The sequence below is a fragment of the Microtus ochrogaster genome, linkage group LG3, assembly GCF_000317375.1.
Source record: "Microtus ochrogaster isolate Prairie Vole_2 linkage group LG3, MicOch1.0, whole genome shotgun sequence".
Classification (NCBI taxonomy): domain Eukaryota; kingdom Metazoa; phylum Chordata; class Mammalia; order Rodentia; family Cricetidae; genus Microtus; species Microtus ochrogaster.
In genome coordinates this window covers 12,842,715-12,856,942 of record NC_022029.1, presented here as the reverse complement: position 1 = coordinate 12,856,942, position 14,228 = coordinate 12,842,715, and the positions used below count along the sequence as shown (strand labels likewise).

At 43.4% G+C, this 14,228-nt stretch overlaps 1 protein-coding gene across 1 annotated transcript in view; it reads right to left on the bottom strand.

The window, feature by feature from the left end:
• Gprin3 (GPRIN family member 3) overlaps nucleotides 1-13,995 on the bottom strand; it is a 65,711-nt gene extending 51,716 nt beyond the window's left edge. The window contains exon 1 of the mRNA XM_013351279.2: nucleotides 13,658-13,995. The gene's annotated coding sequence lies outside the window, so the exon portion shown is untranslated. The remainder of the gene's footprint in view (nucleotides 1-13,657) is intronic.
• Nucleotides 13,996-14,228: the final 233 nt, after the last annotated feature.

Sequence of the window (14,228 nt, the reverse complement as noted above, 5' to 3'; positions counted from 1 at the left end):
GCTAACGCAGGTTACATAGTGAGACCCTGTCTCAAAAATAATCAACCCACTTACCAATCAGCACCCAAACTAATAGAGTTGACCAGTTCTTCCTTTAAAACATGCCCTAATCTCAGGCTACCTGAAGAGTTACATGTACTCACAATGAAATATAACATTATACATGTGCAAGCAATTCCAATTAATCAGACTTATCACAATGTGTTTCTAGTAAACATAGAGAAACTCTCCTGTGTTTTGCTTTTCTTTGCCTAAATTATTGATATTTCACCTTCTTTGTTAGAATTAACTCCTTCAAGGTAGGTATCTTTTTTTTTTCTTCATTTGATCCTCTCCACACTGGCGTGCATATTAGTCCTCCCTGAACGTGAGTTGAAATCAGTTAAGTACAAATGTTGGCTTCCTGTTGTTCACAAAAGAGACAAGAGCAGCAGTAGGCAGGCAGGCAGGCAGGCAGGCAGGCAACCACAAGGGCCGTGTCCTTTTCTGCTCTTCTCACCATTGCATTGAAACTCCGGCAGGAAACCACAGCCATTTCCTCTTCACCAATTCAAATCACAGGAATCGCCAGCCAGCGTAAAGCAGATGTGACAGTACACAGATGCTCGCGAAAATGTGCGTTCGCTGCATCGGGGAGCATGTGTACGGTCGGAAACGTTCCCTGAGGCCAAACAACCTCGGTAATAGTTTCACCTTAATCATTTATTGTGTGTGTGTGGGGGGGGGAGCGTAATTTATGTGAAAAAAGCAATGGAATACTACTGAAATCTAGCTCCCATCTCAATGTCGCTGATGTTTTTAAAATTCCAAGAAACAGACATGCTAAATTTTCACATGTGTCTTGACCTTGTAAAATCTCCAAGTGAACAAAAACGAATTACCTTACAGCCCTAAATCAGCACCAGTTTCTCCTCCAGTGTCTAAAGTGGCTTCAGAGTCTCCGTGTCTAGCTGTGAGAATAGAGCCCTTTTGTCTGTGCTCATAATACCTTCCTTCAGAACACACCTTGAGGTTTGTGATATGAGTCTCTTACAGTGCACGTTATCAATGGAGGGACTTCCTACCAAAGATCTCTAAGCGTTCAGGAAGGACAAAGAAAAGATTATGGCAGAGGTACAGGGCTCTCAAGGGCTTTGTCTTCAGCAGGAATGGCAGATGTTCAACACTCACAAGAACACTGTTGATGGCAGCGAGGAGTTTCACAGCTTCCCTACGTATCTACACTGCCTGATGCAGTGCTTCTCGACCTTCCTACGGCTGTGACCCTTTAATATAGCTCCTCATGTTGTGGTGACCCCCAACCATAAAATCATTTCCATTGCTACTTCATAGCTGGAATTTTCTGCCATTATGAGTTGTAAGGTAAACATCTCTGTTTACATTCTGATGGCCTTAGGTGACCCCGGTGAAACGATCCTTCAACACTTTCCTAAAGGGGTCACAACCCACAGATTGAGAACCACTGGCCTAGAGCATGAGTGTTTTATGGAGCATCTCGTTAAAAATCTACCTATAAGTGAACAAAAGCAATCTTACTGGTGAGCAGAAGGGTGTATGTAAGGGTATATGGTAAGTAAGGGTATATAGTAAAAAGGATGTGTCTTGGAAAAAGTGTCAAGGGCATCTTAACTCCATGAGCATGGAACATGGCTAAAGAACGAACCCTGATGGACGGGGTGAAAAGGAGCAGAACTTGGAGCTGACATCCACAGCAGGAACTGAGGCCCACAGCATGGCCTCCTGGACCACGTGAATATTTCCATTACTTGATCTTCTCTTAGATGCTACTTATCTAAATTAATTTTTACTGAATATTTTTATTAAGTAGACTTTAGCTACTGACCTATTTAGAAAAGATTAGCCTCTGCAGAAGGAATTTCACCCATGATATCACAGGTTTGGCATGCCAGTCAGATATTTTTAAAAGACATACTCATATTTTCGTAACAGTTAAACTTAGAAGAAAACCCTTGACTATCGAAGTTCATTTCACAAGCCACTGGAAGTCTCCAGACACAACAGAGCACAGTCCTTGCTGTTGTTCTTTTGGAAAACTACAACTCCCAGACTCCCCCTGGACTATGGTTGCCTGTGCGCACACCTGCGCGCAGGTGTGGGATATTCTTCCCAGATTGCCTTGTGCCCCCCGTTAAAAGGCAGGGCCACACGAGGCCCCCCTCTCGTCCTGCCTTTTCCTCGTGTGTCCCACATCCTTCGCCCTTTTGTGTTTCCCTCCCCCATTAAAGTGGACCCACGTGGGAGCCGCCTTGTCGTGTCTGTGTTTGTTCCGCCGTGCGTGTCTGTCCTGTGCCCCGTGTTCAAGAAGAACACACCTGCCCCCCTTTTATTATTTTTTAAGAAGAACACTTGCCACCACCCCTTGCAACAGAGAGGGGTTTTTTGACATGGTAATGGTGGTGAACGGCTTCTAGAGGAGCAGGACAAAACCAGCCCTGAGGAGAATTCCCTCAATTTCTTATTTACTAGGAAAATATCAATGACTTTTAAGAATAGTTAACTTTCATCGTTGAAGTTGACTGAGACCGATATATTTCAAGTCCACTGCTGCATCAGAAACATAGCTTGGGAGTGGTGAAGTAGCTCACTGCATGGACGAGGCTCTGGTACGACAGTGAGTGCCATAAAGAACACCAATAATGAAGACCTTTGCATTTGCGTGGCATCAGAGTTTAAAGGCTATCTTCAGCCTCCCGTGCATATGGTTTTCTTTTTTCAGTTGTTTTCACGCAGGACACTTAGCTACAAGCTATCATAGGGCATTGCTTAACATTTCTGAGTAATGAATATCTAAGATTAAAAGAGCAATCTCGGAAACACCAGTTCTATAAATAGTTCCTAAGTCCAAAGTCCACGGCAAGTTCAACAAAACACAGGCCTGGCTATCCCTTCTGTGCATGTGAGTGTTCACGTGCTTGCGCACATGTGTGTACTGCCTGTGCACGTGACTATAGAGAATGCACTTAGCTTTGCTTTTGAGAAACAAAGAAATGTTGTTTGCTGAACATATGTGTTACCTGGATATTCTGATAAAGTCATGTTTGCTGGTTTTATTGCCTATACAATGATTTACAGACTTAAAAGGCTTGTCCAGAAACTTACCCGTTTATTAAAAACTATGTCTAATGCCTATTTCAGAAGTTTTCACATTTATTTTTAAAGAATCATCAAATGAAATTCAAATTGGGAGAAATCTATCCATTAAACCCTGGTTAGTCATTCCTATTGATAATTTTCGAGGTTCAGCACAGCATGGCATATGGAAGCCCTCTGAATAGATAGTATTCCCTTCAGCAGAGTTTGCCGAACCTGTTTCCTCATTTTTTAAATGGGAGGATAACATGGTAACCTTCTAGCTTTCATGAGAAATGGGTTCAGCAGAATGATACCAACAGGAAATATGGAAGAGCAGTTTGAGAATTGTATGAGTTGTAATCTTTGTCATCCATTTCTTAAAAAGTAGATGGATAGAATATAACACACCAGCCTTCTCCTACTGCCTAGAGTCAACACGGCTGAGCGGCTGCAAGGTTCCTCTCAGCTCCTGCTCCCTCTTCACTATTTCCCCCATCTCCCCGACAGGTCTGGTTGCTCTTTCACACAGAAGTGGCACCCTGCCGTTAGCTTCCTCTCTTGCTTTTTGGGTGAAAAAGCAAGGACTCCTCCCCTCAGTTTGCGCTAGAAACAATCACTCTTGAAAATTCCAGAGGTGAGCATTGTTACTTCAGTTCCCAGGTTTGTGGTCCGGAGGGGAGATCCACAGAATAGTGATGGGCAGCACCAACTTGGGGCTCAGGGCGGGGGGAGGGCAATGCAAGAGGGTCTGAGGCATTTGAAAGAGCAGCTAAGGGAACAGCTGGACATTTCCAGCATACTGGAATGGGAGCCCCAATAATGAGGCTCTAGGGTAGAGAGTGTCCCCAGGTCTATGCAATTATCCAAACCAATAGTCATTAACCACTCAACGTTTACTGGAGGACCACCAGCAATTCAGCAATGGTTTATCAGTATAATGAATCTTTTATAACATTTGTTATATTATTATCTTTATAATAAAATGATTTCTGTAATAATGTTACTCTTGATTATCTTATTTGTAGCTATTTTCTTGAAGTTTTACCAAGGCTGTGACTCAGAAGAGACTTCCTGTGCTAAGGCCAGCCATCAGTAGAAACTGGAAGGTTTTTCTTTAGTCTGCCTCTTTGCTCTTACTGTGCCTTGGTTTCTGGATGTTAACAGTTTTAACTTTAGCACACAGTTGAAGATGTGTGTCTGAGGTCTTATTTCCTGAAACATTAAAACTAGACAGAGAATTATTTCTAGTTTTCAGATTGACCTACCAGGGAAGAAAGAAACATGGGTGAAGCAAGCATGTAGTAAAACTAGGAATATGCACAGAAGCTAAGTTTAACTGATGGAGCCTCCAGAAGGAAGAGATACAGGGGACAGAGGCGGGGATGTTTGTTGTCAGATTACTTGGGGAATTCCTGAGATCCTGGCAGGGAAAATGGCCCACTGTTACTTTGGTGAATCACAGTTACTGGTAGCAGTATTCCAGGAGGCTGGGGATTATTTAAATGCTTAGGTTATTTCCTTCAACTCTAGATCCCCCTAGCACATAGCCCAGGCTCAGTATGCTTAGACTAATGACTAATGAATTGCACTTCCTCCACGCAGGGACTTCCCCAGTCACATTTTTAAAAGCCAGCTTCAGAATAAGTCCATCAACGCTTTTCTTTAATCTATAAAGGCTAAGGAGCTGACATATCCCTAGTCCATCCTGGCTTACATTATTACCTCGAGGGGCCCCCCTCTCAGAAGTCACAAAACCCACAGGGGTATTTGCTTATTCAGCCATCACTACAGTTTCAAACCTCAAAATAATCAGTAGGAGATCTAAAGGTCACTTTCTTACAGAAATATTAAACTTACGTTATCTTTACTAAGAAAAAAAAACTATTTCTGAAAAATTTTATGATCATGAGCCTCCATGCTATCAGTGCATCTCAGAGTGCATGGCACCAACAGTTACACACTTCCTAAGGCGCAAGGAAATGCTGCAGAGAGCCCGAAGTGGATGCAGTGCTGCATCCCCTATTCCCTTCCAATGATGCTATTCTCAGCACTGTCTTCCTGGCATGAAGCTGCTGCAGCACCGACACTTTTAGGATTAATAATTAGATGAGGGGATGCTTTTAGAAAGAAGGTAGGAGGTCTGATGTGGGGGTGCCTTATGAAGTGCTCACAAGAAAGGAAAGCTGAAGAAGGCTGAGAGACTTCAGAGCTACTGAGGCAGCTTTTGCTTCCCAAAGGTTGGTCTGGGATCTCATCCTGTTGTCTCCTGGGGGTGCATTTTAGTCAGCAGAGTGCCTAAGGAGAATGAAGTCCTGGTTTTGATTCCCATCACCACACAAAATCTGGTCAGGACAGAATATACACCCCAACATTCTGCATGTAGAGGCAGGAGGCTCAGAAGTTCGAGGTCATCTCCAACTGTACAGCCAGTTAGAGATCAGTCTGGGATACAGGAAACCTTGTGTTAAAAACAAAGACCAAAAAGCAAACAAAATAAGCAAAGGGGCATCTGTCTTTATTTGCAACACAAATTCATTAACCCTGACAAAGGCACCTCAACTCTATCCCTCTATCCTTATCAACAGCACAATTCTGAGCTCCAGTGGCAAGCATATTCGTAATTAGCACCAGCGAAGGGTCATATGCAGAGGCAGCAATCATCTTAGAGAATTTATCTCAGCTCACAAGACCCAGCCAGGAACAGGGATATGCATCCATGCTACTCTTGGAGGATTAGTTCAAGTACCCATACTCCAAAGCCTAGGAGTTGCTCTGAGCTTTCAGAAGGCTATGCAAATATGGCATATATAAACAACATATGATGTTGTATGTAAGCATCAATGCATTTAAAATTATGTAAAGCAATTCAAATGGCTCTTTCAGAGAAAGAAAAAAATAAATTATTGTAAAAACTGATAATGATTGCAATTTCAAGACACTTGAAATCAAGTAAGCGACCAATCAAATAAACAAACAAAACGCCTCTAGTCCTACTAACAGGCTAGGTCAACTCAACTTGCATTTATTAAGATTTTATACAATCTACATGTTTTGAAGATGGGAACTTTGTAAGCTCGCCCATTTAAAGGAGTTAGGTGAGATACGGAAGTTTCGAGTCCCGTGGCCCCTTTGGAACACCCCGTGCAGAGTTCCAAGACTCCTACCTGGGAGTCCTACGTGCACGTCAGAAGAAAGTGGAAGGAGTGAACACAAGTGACTTACAGGAAGCATCAAGGTCAGCGGGGCAGCAGGGGGAAGTGGAGATTGTAATAATGTTACCGCAGGTAGCACAGGCAGCTGTTTTGTGCCTACCCAGAGAACGTGGGCCGGTATTTCATGTTTTTATAATAGATTTCATCTTTGAACGTTGACTTAGTGAAAATCAAACACCTGCAGGCTAAGATGCTTTGGCTAGCCTGCTGACTGATGGGTTTTAGTTTCTGAGCTGGTACCTATCCAGCTCCACAAAGCTGAGGCCCATGCAGTGAGGATCCCTGAAATGCCGTCATCTGTTCTAAGAAGCAAGGTAAAGACAAGAAATCATGCTGAGGCGGTGGGGATTGCCAAGCCGGTTCACACCTACTCAGAGCTAAGCCTCTACCCCCTAAATGACAAGTTTCTGCTCTCTGCTTTCAGAGAATGTTCAATATGAAAACAAAACCAGCCTTTACTTAAAACTCTATTTGTTTCACTATTGCTTCATTTGGCTTTTATTTTTAAGGAAAATAATTTATAGAAGAATTTTTTAAAGGGCATTCTTAAATACTGATATACTAAGCACATGTGAAAACGTTGAGGCTATTTATTCACCAATTCCATACACAGTGCTCAAGAATCAAGGAAGGTTTGGGAAAATAGCAAAGCTTCAACCTATGATTGAGTGCACTGAGAAACTGACTTAGAAGTCATGAACATTTATTTCTAAATGCCATACAGCAAAGACAAAGACCAGATTTGAACAAAGTGGAACTCACAATGAACAGTGCTTATAACAATTTACAAAAGCTTATCATGGGAAAGCACACTCTTATCACAGGCTAACACAGAGTGGGAACAACAAGACGTCTCTAATTCAGTATCTCTTTCCTACAGAGGCACAATTCAGAATGAAAATCTGGAAGCAATGCCAAATTCTGCAGCTTAGAGAATCTGTACAGAGTGCTCACTAAGGGGGGTGCATGGGCAGAGCCAATTACACTTCAGAAATCAGTGGTCCACAAGTGCTGAAATGAGGGTGCTCCCGTCACTCAGGAAACAGAGCACAAGGGCTCTGATCTCTTAAAGGATTACATGTAAGCAAATTTGCATCCGTTATAAGGAACTTCCCATGACACAATATGCTTACTTAACATTTAGGCTATTTATAATCAATAGACCTGAAAAATAATCGGGAATCTATCAATATCTTGTTCTTCACAGACTTGATCTCCCGCTTCAGTGATTTGTTTGCAGTATGCTTAAAATATCTTGTCTGAGGCTTCCTTTTTCTACAGAAAATTGCTAGATATAAATGTGAGTTTTGAAGGAGTTTTGGATCTGTGATAGTTACCACTCTCTTAGCAACACTATGGAGGTCCCAGAGAGGCCTGGGACTTGTCTTTTTGTTGTTGTTGTTGTTGTTGTTGTTTTGTTTGATGGATTTCTTGGCTCTGAAAGCCTCATGGTTGTGAATCCTGACTACAGCTAACTTCCCAGCAGCAGCAAGGGTGGTACACATCGTCATGAGGATCCAGGAATTAAACACTCCCAATGGAACCATCCAGCATCACCTGGAACCATAGGGCCAGAGTGGGTCTGAAGTTTTCATGGCTCTTCCCATACGCTGCCCTTAGTGAGCACACTATGCAAATTCTCTGTGCTGCAAAATTGGTCATGGCCTCCAGATTTTCATTCTGAATTGTGACTCTGTAGGAGAGACATACTGCATAAAACAGAAGGTTGGTTTTTTTTTTTTTGCTTTTTTTTTTTTTTGGTCCATCTTTCATCTTAGTTTGTGATTTAGAAAGGCACATTTCACTCACCCTCAATTTGGGAGGAAAGACTACATGTTAGTCTCTTCTGCCTCCAAGGAGGAGACTCTGACAGCACACATCATCACTACCACTGCCACGCAGCAACCCCGCTGGGCCCTGTGCCTGGGCTGTAACCTAACACGACTGAAGAAATGTTACAGACTCACAGGGACTCTGCTATTGCTATATAATGGTCCAAAATATGCCTATCAGAATCTTTTGGGAGCCTTAAAACAATACAGATTTCTAAACACCCCTGGATTTGGGATTAGGAACCAAGACGTCATTTCATTTAGCTGTCTGGTCATGGGTCAGTTATTGCTATCTGGCCTTTATGATCTGGTCCTAAGTTATAGCTGGCTTCAAAATAAGACCATCTAATTACAAGCTTGAAGACTGGAGTGCTGTTACTATGTTGCTAACTCCGACACATGCCCAGTTAAAAATCAGTGAGCGATTTTTTTCATTGGCATTCAAGACACTGAGTCATTTAAGCTATAAGATTATATAGACATTTCCCCCATTTAATTCAAGAATGTCTTTCCAATTCAAATGCAGCCTCCAATTTTATCGTCCCAAACCTAAATGGAATGCTAAGCTGTCAGATTACCACTAATATAAACACTCAGCTATAGGAAAAGAACGATGGAGTAGGGAAACACTAAAATCCTCATATCTTGACTCCAAATCAATGAACTCATGCTGATGAATCTATATGGCCTAGTGCTGTTGTTCTGAGTAAAGGCATAGCTTCATTCAGGGGGGGTCAATATCACAGTGTGGATTTATTCCAGAGGGGAGACAGCAAGACATGGGAGAAAGTCAAATTGTTTTTAAGGGCACTAAAACTTTCTCTTGTGACTTTTTCTCTTCACAATAACCATTAGGCACCCACAACAGAGCATGCAGGTGCAAACTGCCTTTTTTAAAATTTTAATTTTATCACTTTTCCTTCCTTCCTTCCTTCCTTCCTTCCTTCCTTCCTTCCTTCCCTCTCTCCATCCCTCTCTTCTTCTCTCCCACCTTCCCTCCTTCCTTCCTTTCTTGAGTATATGTCTGGCATAGGGGATACACTCCCTAGATGTTCCCTCCTTCCAGAAAGTGTGAATAGAACATGTCATCAGGCTCAGCAGCAAGTGTTTTTATCCACTGAGCCCTTTTGCCAACCCAAGATATTTATGTTTCACACAAACATATTTAAACATTAGACTAAAATGACAGTCATAACTCCAAATAACCAAAGGAAAGAAAATATGGCCAACGGCGTGCTGACCACTGAAGCTCCTTAGGTTTGTGGTTGCTTAGTGATGGTGCCCAGCCTGGGATTATGTTCATGATGCATGTTTGCTGTTTGAACGTGACAATAACCTGACCACCTCCCTGCCCCCTCTGTTCGAGTGCTTGTAGCTGTGTTCTGAGAAATGAGTCATGCTACGCGTTGGTACATCGTGTCAATAGTCAGAAGTTCAATTATCATATTCAACCGAATCTAGGTCCAACCAGGGAACGACTGTAACAAGAAAAACCATGAAGGAAAGGACAGGTTCCTGCTGCAATGACCTTTCTATCTAGGTTTTCCTGAAATTGCAAGTATTAAGAAAAGAAAATTTAGCTATAAAATGACCAACAACACTAAATGCTATATATTCAGATATAGAGAATAAACTATCAGTTATAGGGAAATGGGGAGGAATGGAAAGGTATAGGACAAATGACATAAAGCAGAAGACCTGCAGGAAGAGCAATTAAAGTTCTTGGCTACAACATGAAGGCAGTCATTAATGACAGGGTGCAGTCATTCAGAGTTTGCTGTATCAGTGACTGTTGCTGTTGCCAGGTAGAGTGGGATGTGGATAGAGAGTAGGCAGTGAGAAATTAGCAACTCGGAAAATGATTCATATGTTGATGGTTTCTCTATATAGTAAACACCTATTTTCTACACGTCTACGTACCACCCTTTTCTCACTACCCACTTGAATCCAACCATCGTTCGCAAACTAACTCAAGCTCCAACCCCTCGCTGAAGCTTTTCGGATGGATTCCGCACTAATTTCTGTCCTCTGAATTTCTGTTGACACATTTGGGCAGTTCCCAGGTGTTATCTTCTCAGTGATGCAGCTCTACTGCTCAGGTCAGTGCAAAAAAGCCTGCATGGTGATCTTAGTTCAACTCCTGCATCTTGTAACCCTAAAGCAGTAAGTAGCAGCCGGATGAGTCAGGACATGGGTAGCAGGAGCACACACTACATCATGGTTTATTATGTACTTACGTAAAAACAAACCATTTAAAACTCCTCTGGGCTGCACCTACCTTTAACTGCTATCCTTGGTATATTCAACAATAAAAATATTGATCATATTCCCTAAACTGTCCTCGAGGTTTTAAATGCCCAGGTCTACGAGGTTGGTTACCAATTATCACATGGTTGATATAATTATATCTCTCGACTAAAAATTAACACAAACCTCTATGTGTCTTTTGGGATTTCTTTGATCCATTTTCCAGATATAACTGTTATTTGTTGATTGTATTTGTCTTATGGAGTCATTTTAGGTATTTAAAATGCTTTCTGTAGTCACTAGTTCCATCCTTTATCCCTGAATTCTGTTATCATAAAAATAAGATTTCCAAGCTGGGTGTGGTAGTGCATGCCTTCTTTCATTGAACTTGAGAAGTTGAGGCAGGGGGATTGTGAGTTTAAAAGCAGTCTGTGTTACAGAGCAAGACCACGTCTCAAAACAAATGAGTAAAGAAGTAAATAAATACAAATTAAAAGCAAAACCAGGAAGGATTCCCCACATTTCTAAAATTCATTTTTATGAACTCAATCTCTACTCCTTCATGGGCCTTCACAACATACCAAGCAGTGATGGACACTGGGGATGAAGTGGCTGAGGCACAGAAAGTCACGGCTTACTCAAAGGCCCTTCCCTCCTCTAAGCAGACAAATGTAAATTAAACTATGAATTACCGATCTTGGAAGCATATAGATGTGGATAAGCATAATCTAGAACAGCCCTGCTATGAATGGATTCGTTGTCTCCAAACAGAAGAGTTTCCTTAAGGCTGAGGTCAAAGCCCTTCAGGACTGAGCTTGGCAATAGACAGTTGCTTCCTTCTTTCTCCCCATCTTCTACCTTTAGGGACTCCCATCCCAGGACTGCCTTCCAAGGCATCTGCTTACTTAAGGGCCTTCCCTCTCCCCTTAATCAGAGTGGCAGCTCTCATCGGTATGGTTCCTAGGAAACTTGCCTTGTTTGCCTCACCTCCTCAACCTGACCACTGAAGCTCCTTCCCACAGTTTCTTAGGCATCGTCATCTGTCTCTTCATTAGGTGCTTTAAGCTCAGACTCTGTCTTACTTATTCTTGTTCTTCACATTCAAGGGCCATGCCTTGTTCAAGAAAACACAAGTTGAGTACCTGAATGAGCAAGTGACTGGATGGCTGAATGAAGGAGCGAGTACAGAAAGGGGAGAACGCAGCCACCTTGGAGAGCCCCCCTGCAAGCTGTGTGGGAAATTGTGCCTTCCCTGTCTGAAGCCAGTATTCTATCATTTTGGGATTCTATGGCTGATATTTAACGACTTCCCAGTAAGTGGCAGATTTTGTGACAGAACTCCAACAGTGAAGGATAGCTGTATCTAAATGCGTCTTTTAAAGTATATCTCAGACATAATCAAGAACTAATAACGGTTCTGGGAAAGTCTTCGAGGCAATTAAAACACTCAAATTTTAGTACATACTGTCGGAAGTACACTTCTTCACTAACTGAGATTAACTGATTTAGCTAGTCCTCCTTCCCCCCTACCCCCGTGAGTATGCCATGCTATACCACGTTCCCCACAGTACTTGGTGATTAGGTGACATCTCACCACCCTGAAGCAGCAGGCTAATTGTGTCTTCTTGAGTTCTTGGCGTTCTAGTGACAGAACGTCTAGACTGGTGATAGGAATTGTGGTTACTACATTGTCTTCCTGTTTACGATCAATACAGTCTCCCCACTAAACACACACACACACACCACAAATTTGGAAAAAAAAAACTGAACGAATTCTTCCTTACTCTTCATCAATGAAGATTCTCTATGTAAACTCTGGCCATCTGAGGCTAGCAATAGAGATTTTCTTCTTTGTACTCTGACTCATGTATCTTTCTTCCCACAACTGTTACTCAGGACAGGCCAATGGTGAACACAATGGAAAGGGAAGAATAGTTTCCAGCCGGAAAATAGGCTCTTTCGGGAGAAGTCTGCTCAACGCATTATCAAGGTAAAATATGCAGAAGCACCAACAAGAGCAAACAAAAGCCCACGCAAGAGCTGTGTAAATATTTCATGAAGCTAAGCCTTAATCACTCTCTCTCCAAATCTTTCTGGTGTTGTAAACACTTCAGTTTCTTCCCATTGTGGCATGACCCAGATTTCACAAAAAAAAAAAAAAAAAAAAACAAAAAGCTAGAGATAAGCTGTAAAAAAAAAAAAAAAAAAAAAAAAATGAAATGAAAGCATGGACCTATGGATCCTGAACAAATGTGCTATGAAAATGGAGGGAATTGGACACCTTCAGACAAGGCGGCTGCAGAAGGGTGGCTACCTATAGCTCCCTTTCTAAAGCACCCACTCCGGTCTTTTGCCTTTCCCCCACCTCCTCAGCTGTTCTCACATCACCCTAACCTTGAACTGCCCACATGCAACCAGAGACTTCTCTCTATACCCCCTCAAAAGCCCGATCTGCCTTCCCTCCACCCCAATTGACTTTCCAGCGCCAAGTCTCCCTTCTGTCTCCTCCCCTTTTGTCCAGTGTTTAAAAGCTTGCCTACGCCTGTCTTTTCCATTTGTCTGTGAAGCAAAAAGATTTGCTGTGTACTGGATGAACATCTCAGACCTTCTTTATAATCTACCCGGAGAAGGGTTTATCACCCACTAGTCGCTGCCTTGATTTACTGTGGTTCCAAAGTTCACCTCTAGACGCTGATCATGTTCGGCACTGATTTCCCTTTATCAGCCTCAGTCCAACCTTCCTCTTCTCTTCCTTCCTACCTCAACATATGCAAATAGATTAATAAATACATACACATGTACGCATGTAAACGGGGGAATAGTGCATATGACTTGGTTTTTGACCTTACAGGAAAATAATAAAAATGCCAAACACACGCGCGCAAGCACAACACACACACACAGAGAGAGAGAGAGAGAGAGAGAGAGAGAGAGAGAAACACGCCCCTCTTCGCATATTCGCTGTGTGCATATCCTACTGATTAGGATTTCCAGATCGGAAACATCAAGCGGCTTTCCTCTTTTACCTTTGAGTCAGAGCGTAGGGAGCAATAACCTTGCAGAGAAATACATCACCTGCGGGGAACATGGCTTTTCTTGGGAAGCAAGATGGGCTGGGGACATGAGCAACAGGCAAAAAATCCACGACCAAAATGTGGGACCAAATTCCTCCTTCACTAGCACAGGGCACATTGCCAGCTCCTGTCCCAAGGTTGGCCACTGGGCCAGGTGGCCGCGGGGGCGGCTCCTCTCTGGCGGCGGCGGGTTGCTTACCTGCTCCTGCGGGCTGTCCCTGGCTGAGCCGTTGCCTGCGCGGTGCTAGGCTTCCAGTCGCACGCGTATTTCCAGTCCTGGCTCAGCCACACCGACGCTGGGGGGCATGCCGCGGTGCTCTGCAGCCAGGAGCCAGCTCCGCTCGATCAGGAACAGAGACTACTATGCCAAGAGCTGAGGCGGCGCTGGAGCGGGGCGGAGACCAGCAGCCCCGCCGCTCGGCGCCAAGCCAGCGTGGAGGTGGAGTTCACGTGCTGGCAGATAGGTCCGTGCCCGCCCTGCGCGCCCCCGTGGCCAGGCCCCAGCCGCTGAGTCCTGGCTGCAACTCCACAGACTCCTTGCAAGGCGAACTCCGCCCTAGCCGACCGGATGAGCCACAGAGCTGGAAGCCTAGCGCCCAGAGGGAGCTCAGAGGACTAGAAGGCTGAGCTTCTGCGGTAGGGGGACAAGTGACAGATGGAAAGTTAAGAAGGAGATTAAGGAAGAATGCTGGGGACCCAGAGCCACTCCGTAGGAAGTCTGACTCTTACTCCCTCCAGCAGTTCATCATGCCCACTGTCCGAGTATAGAG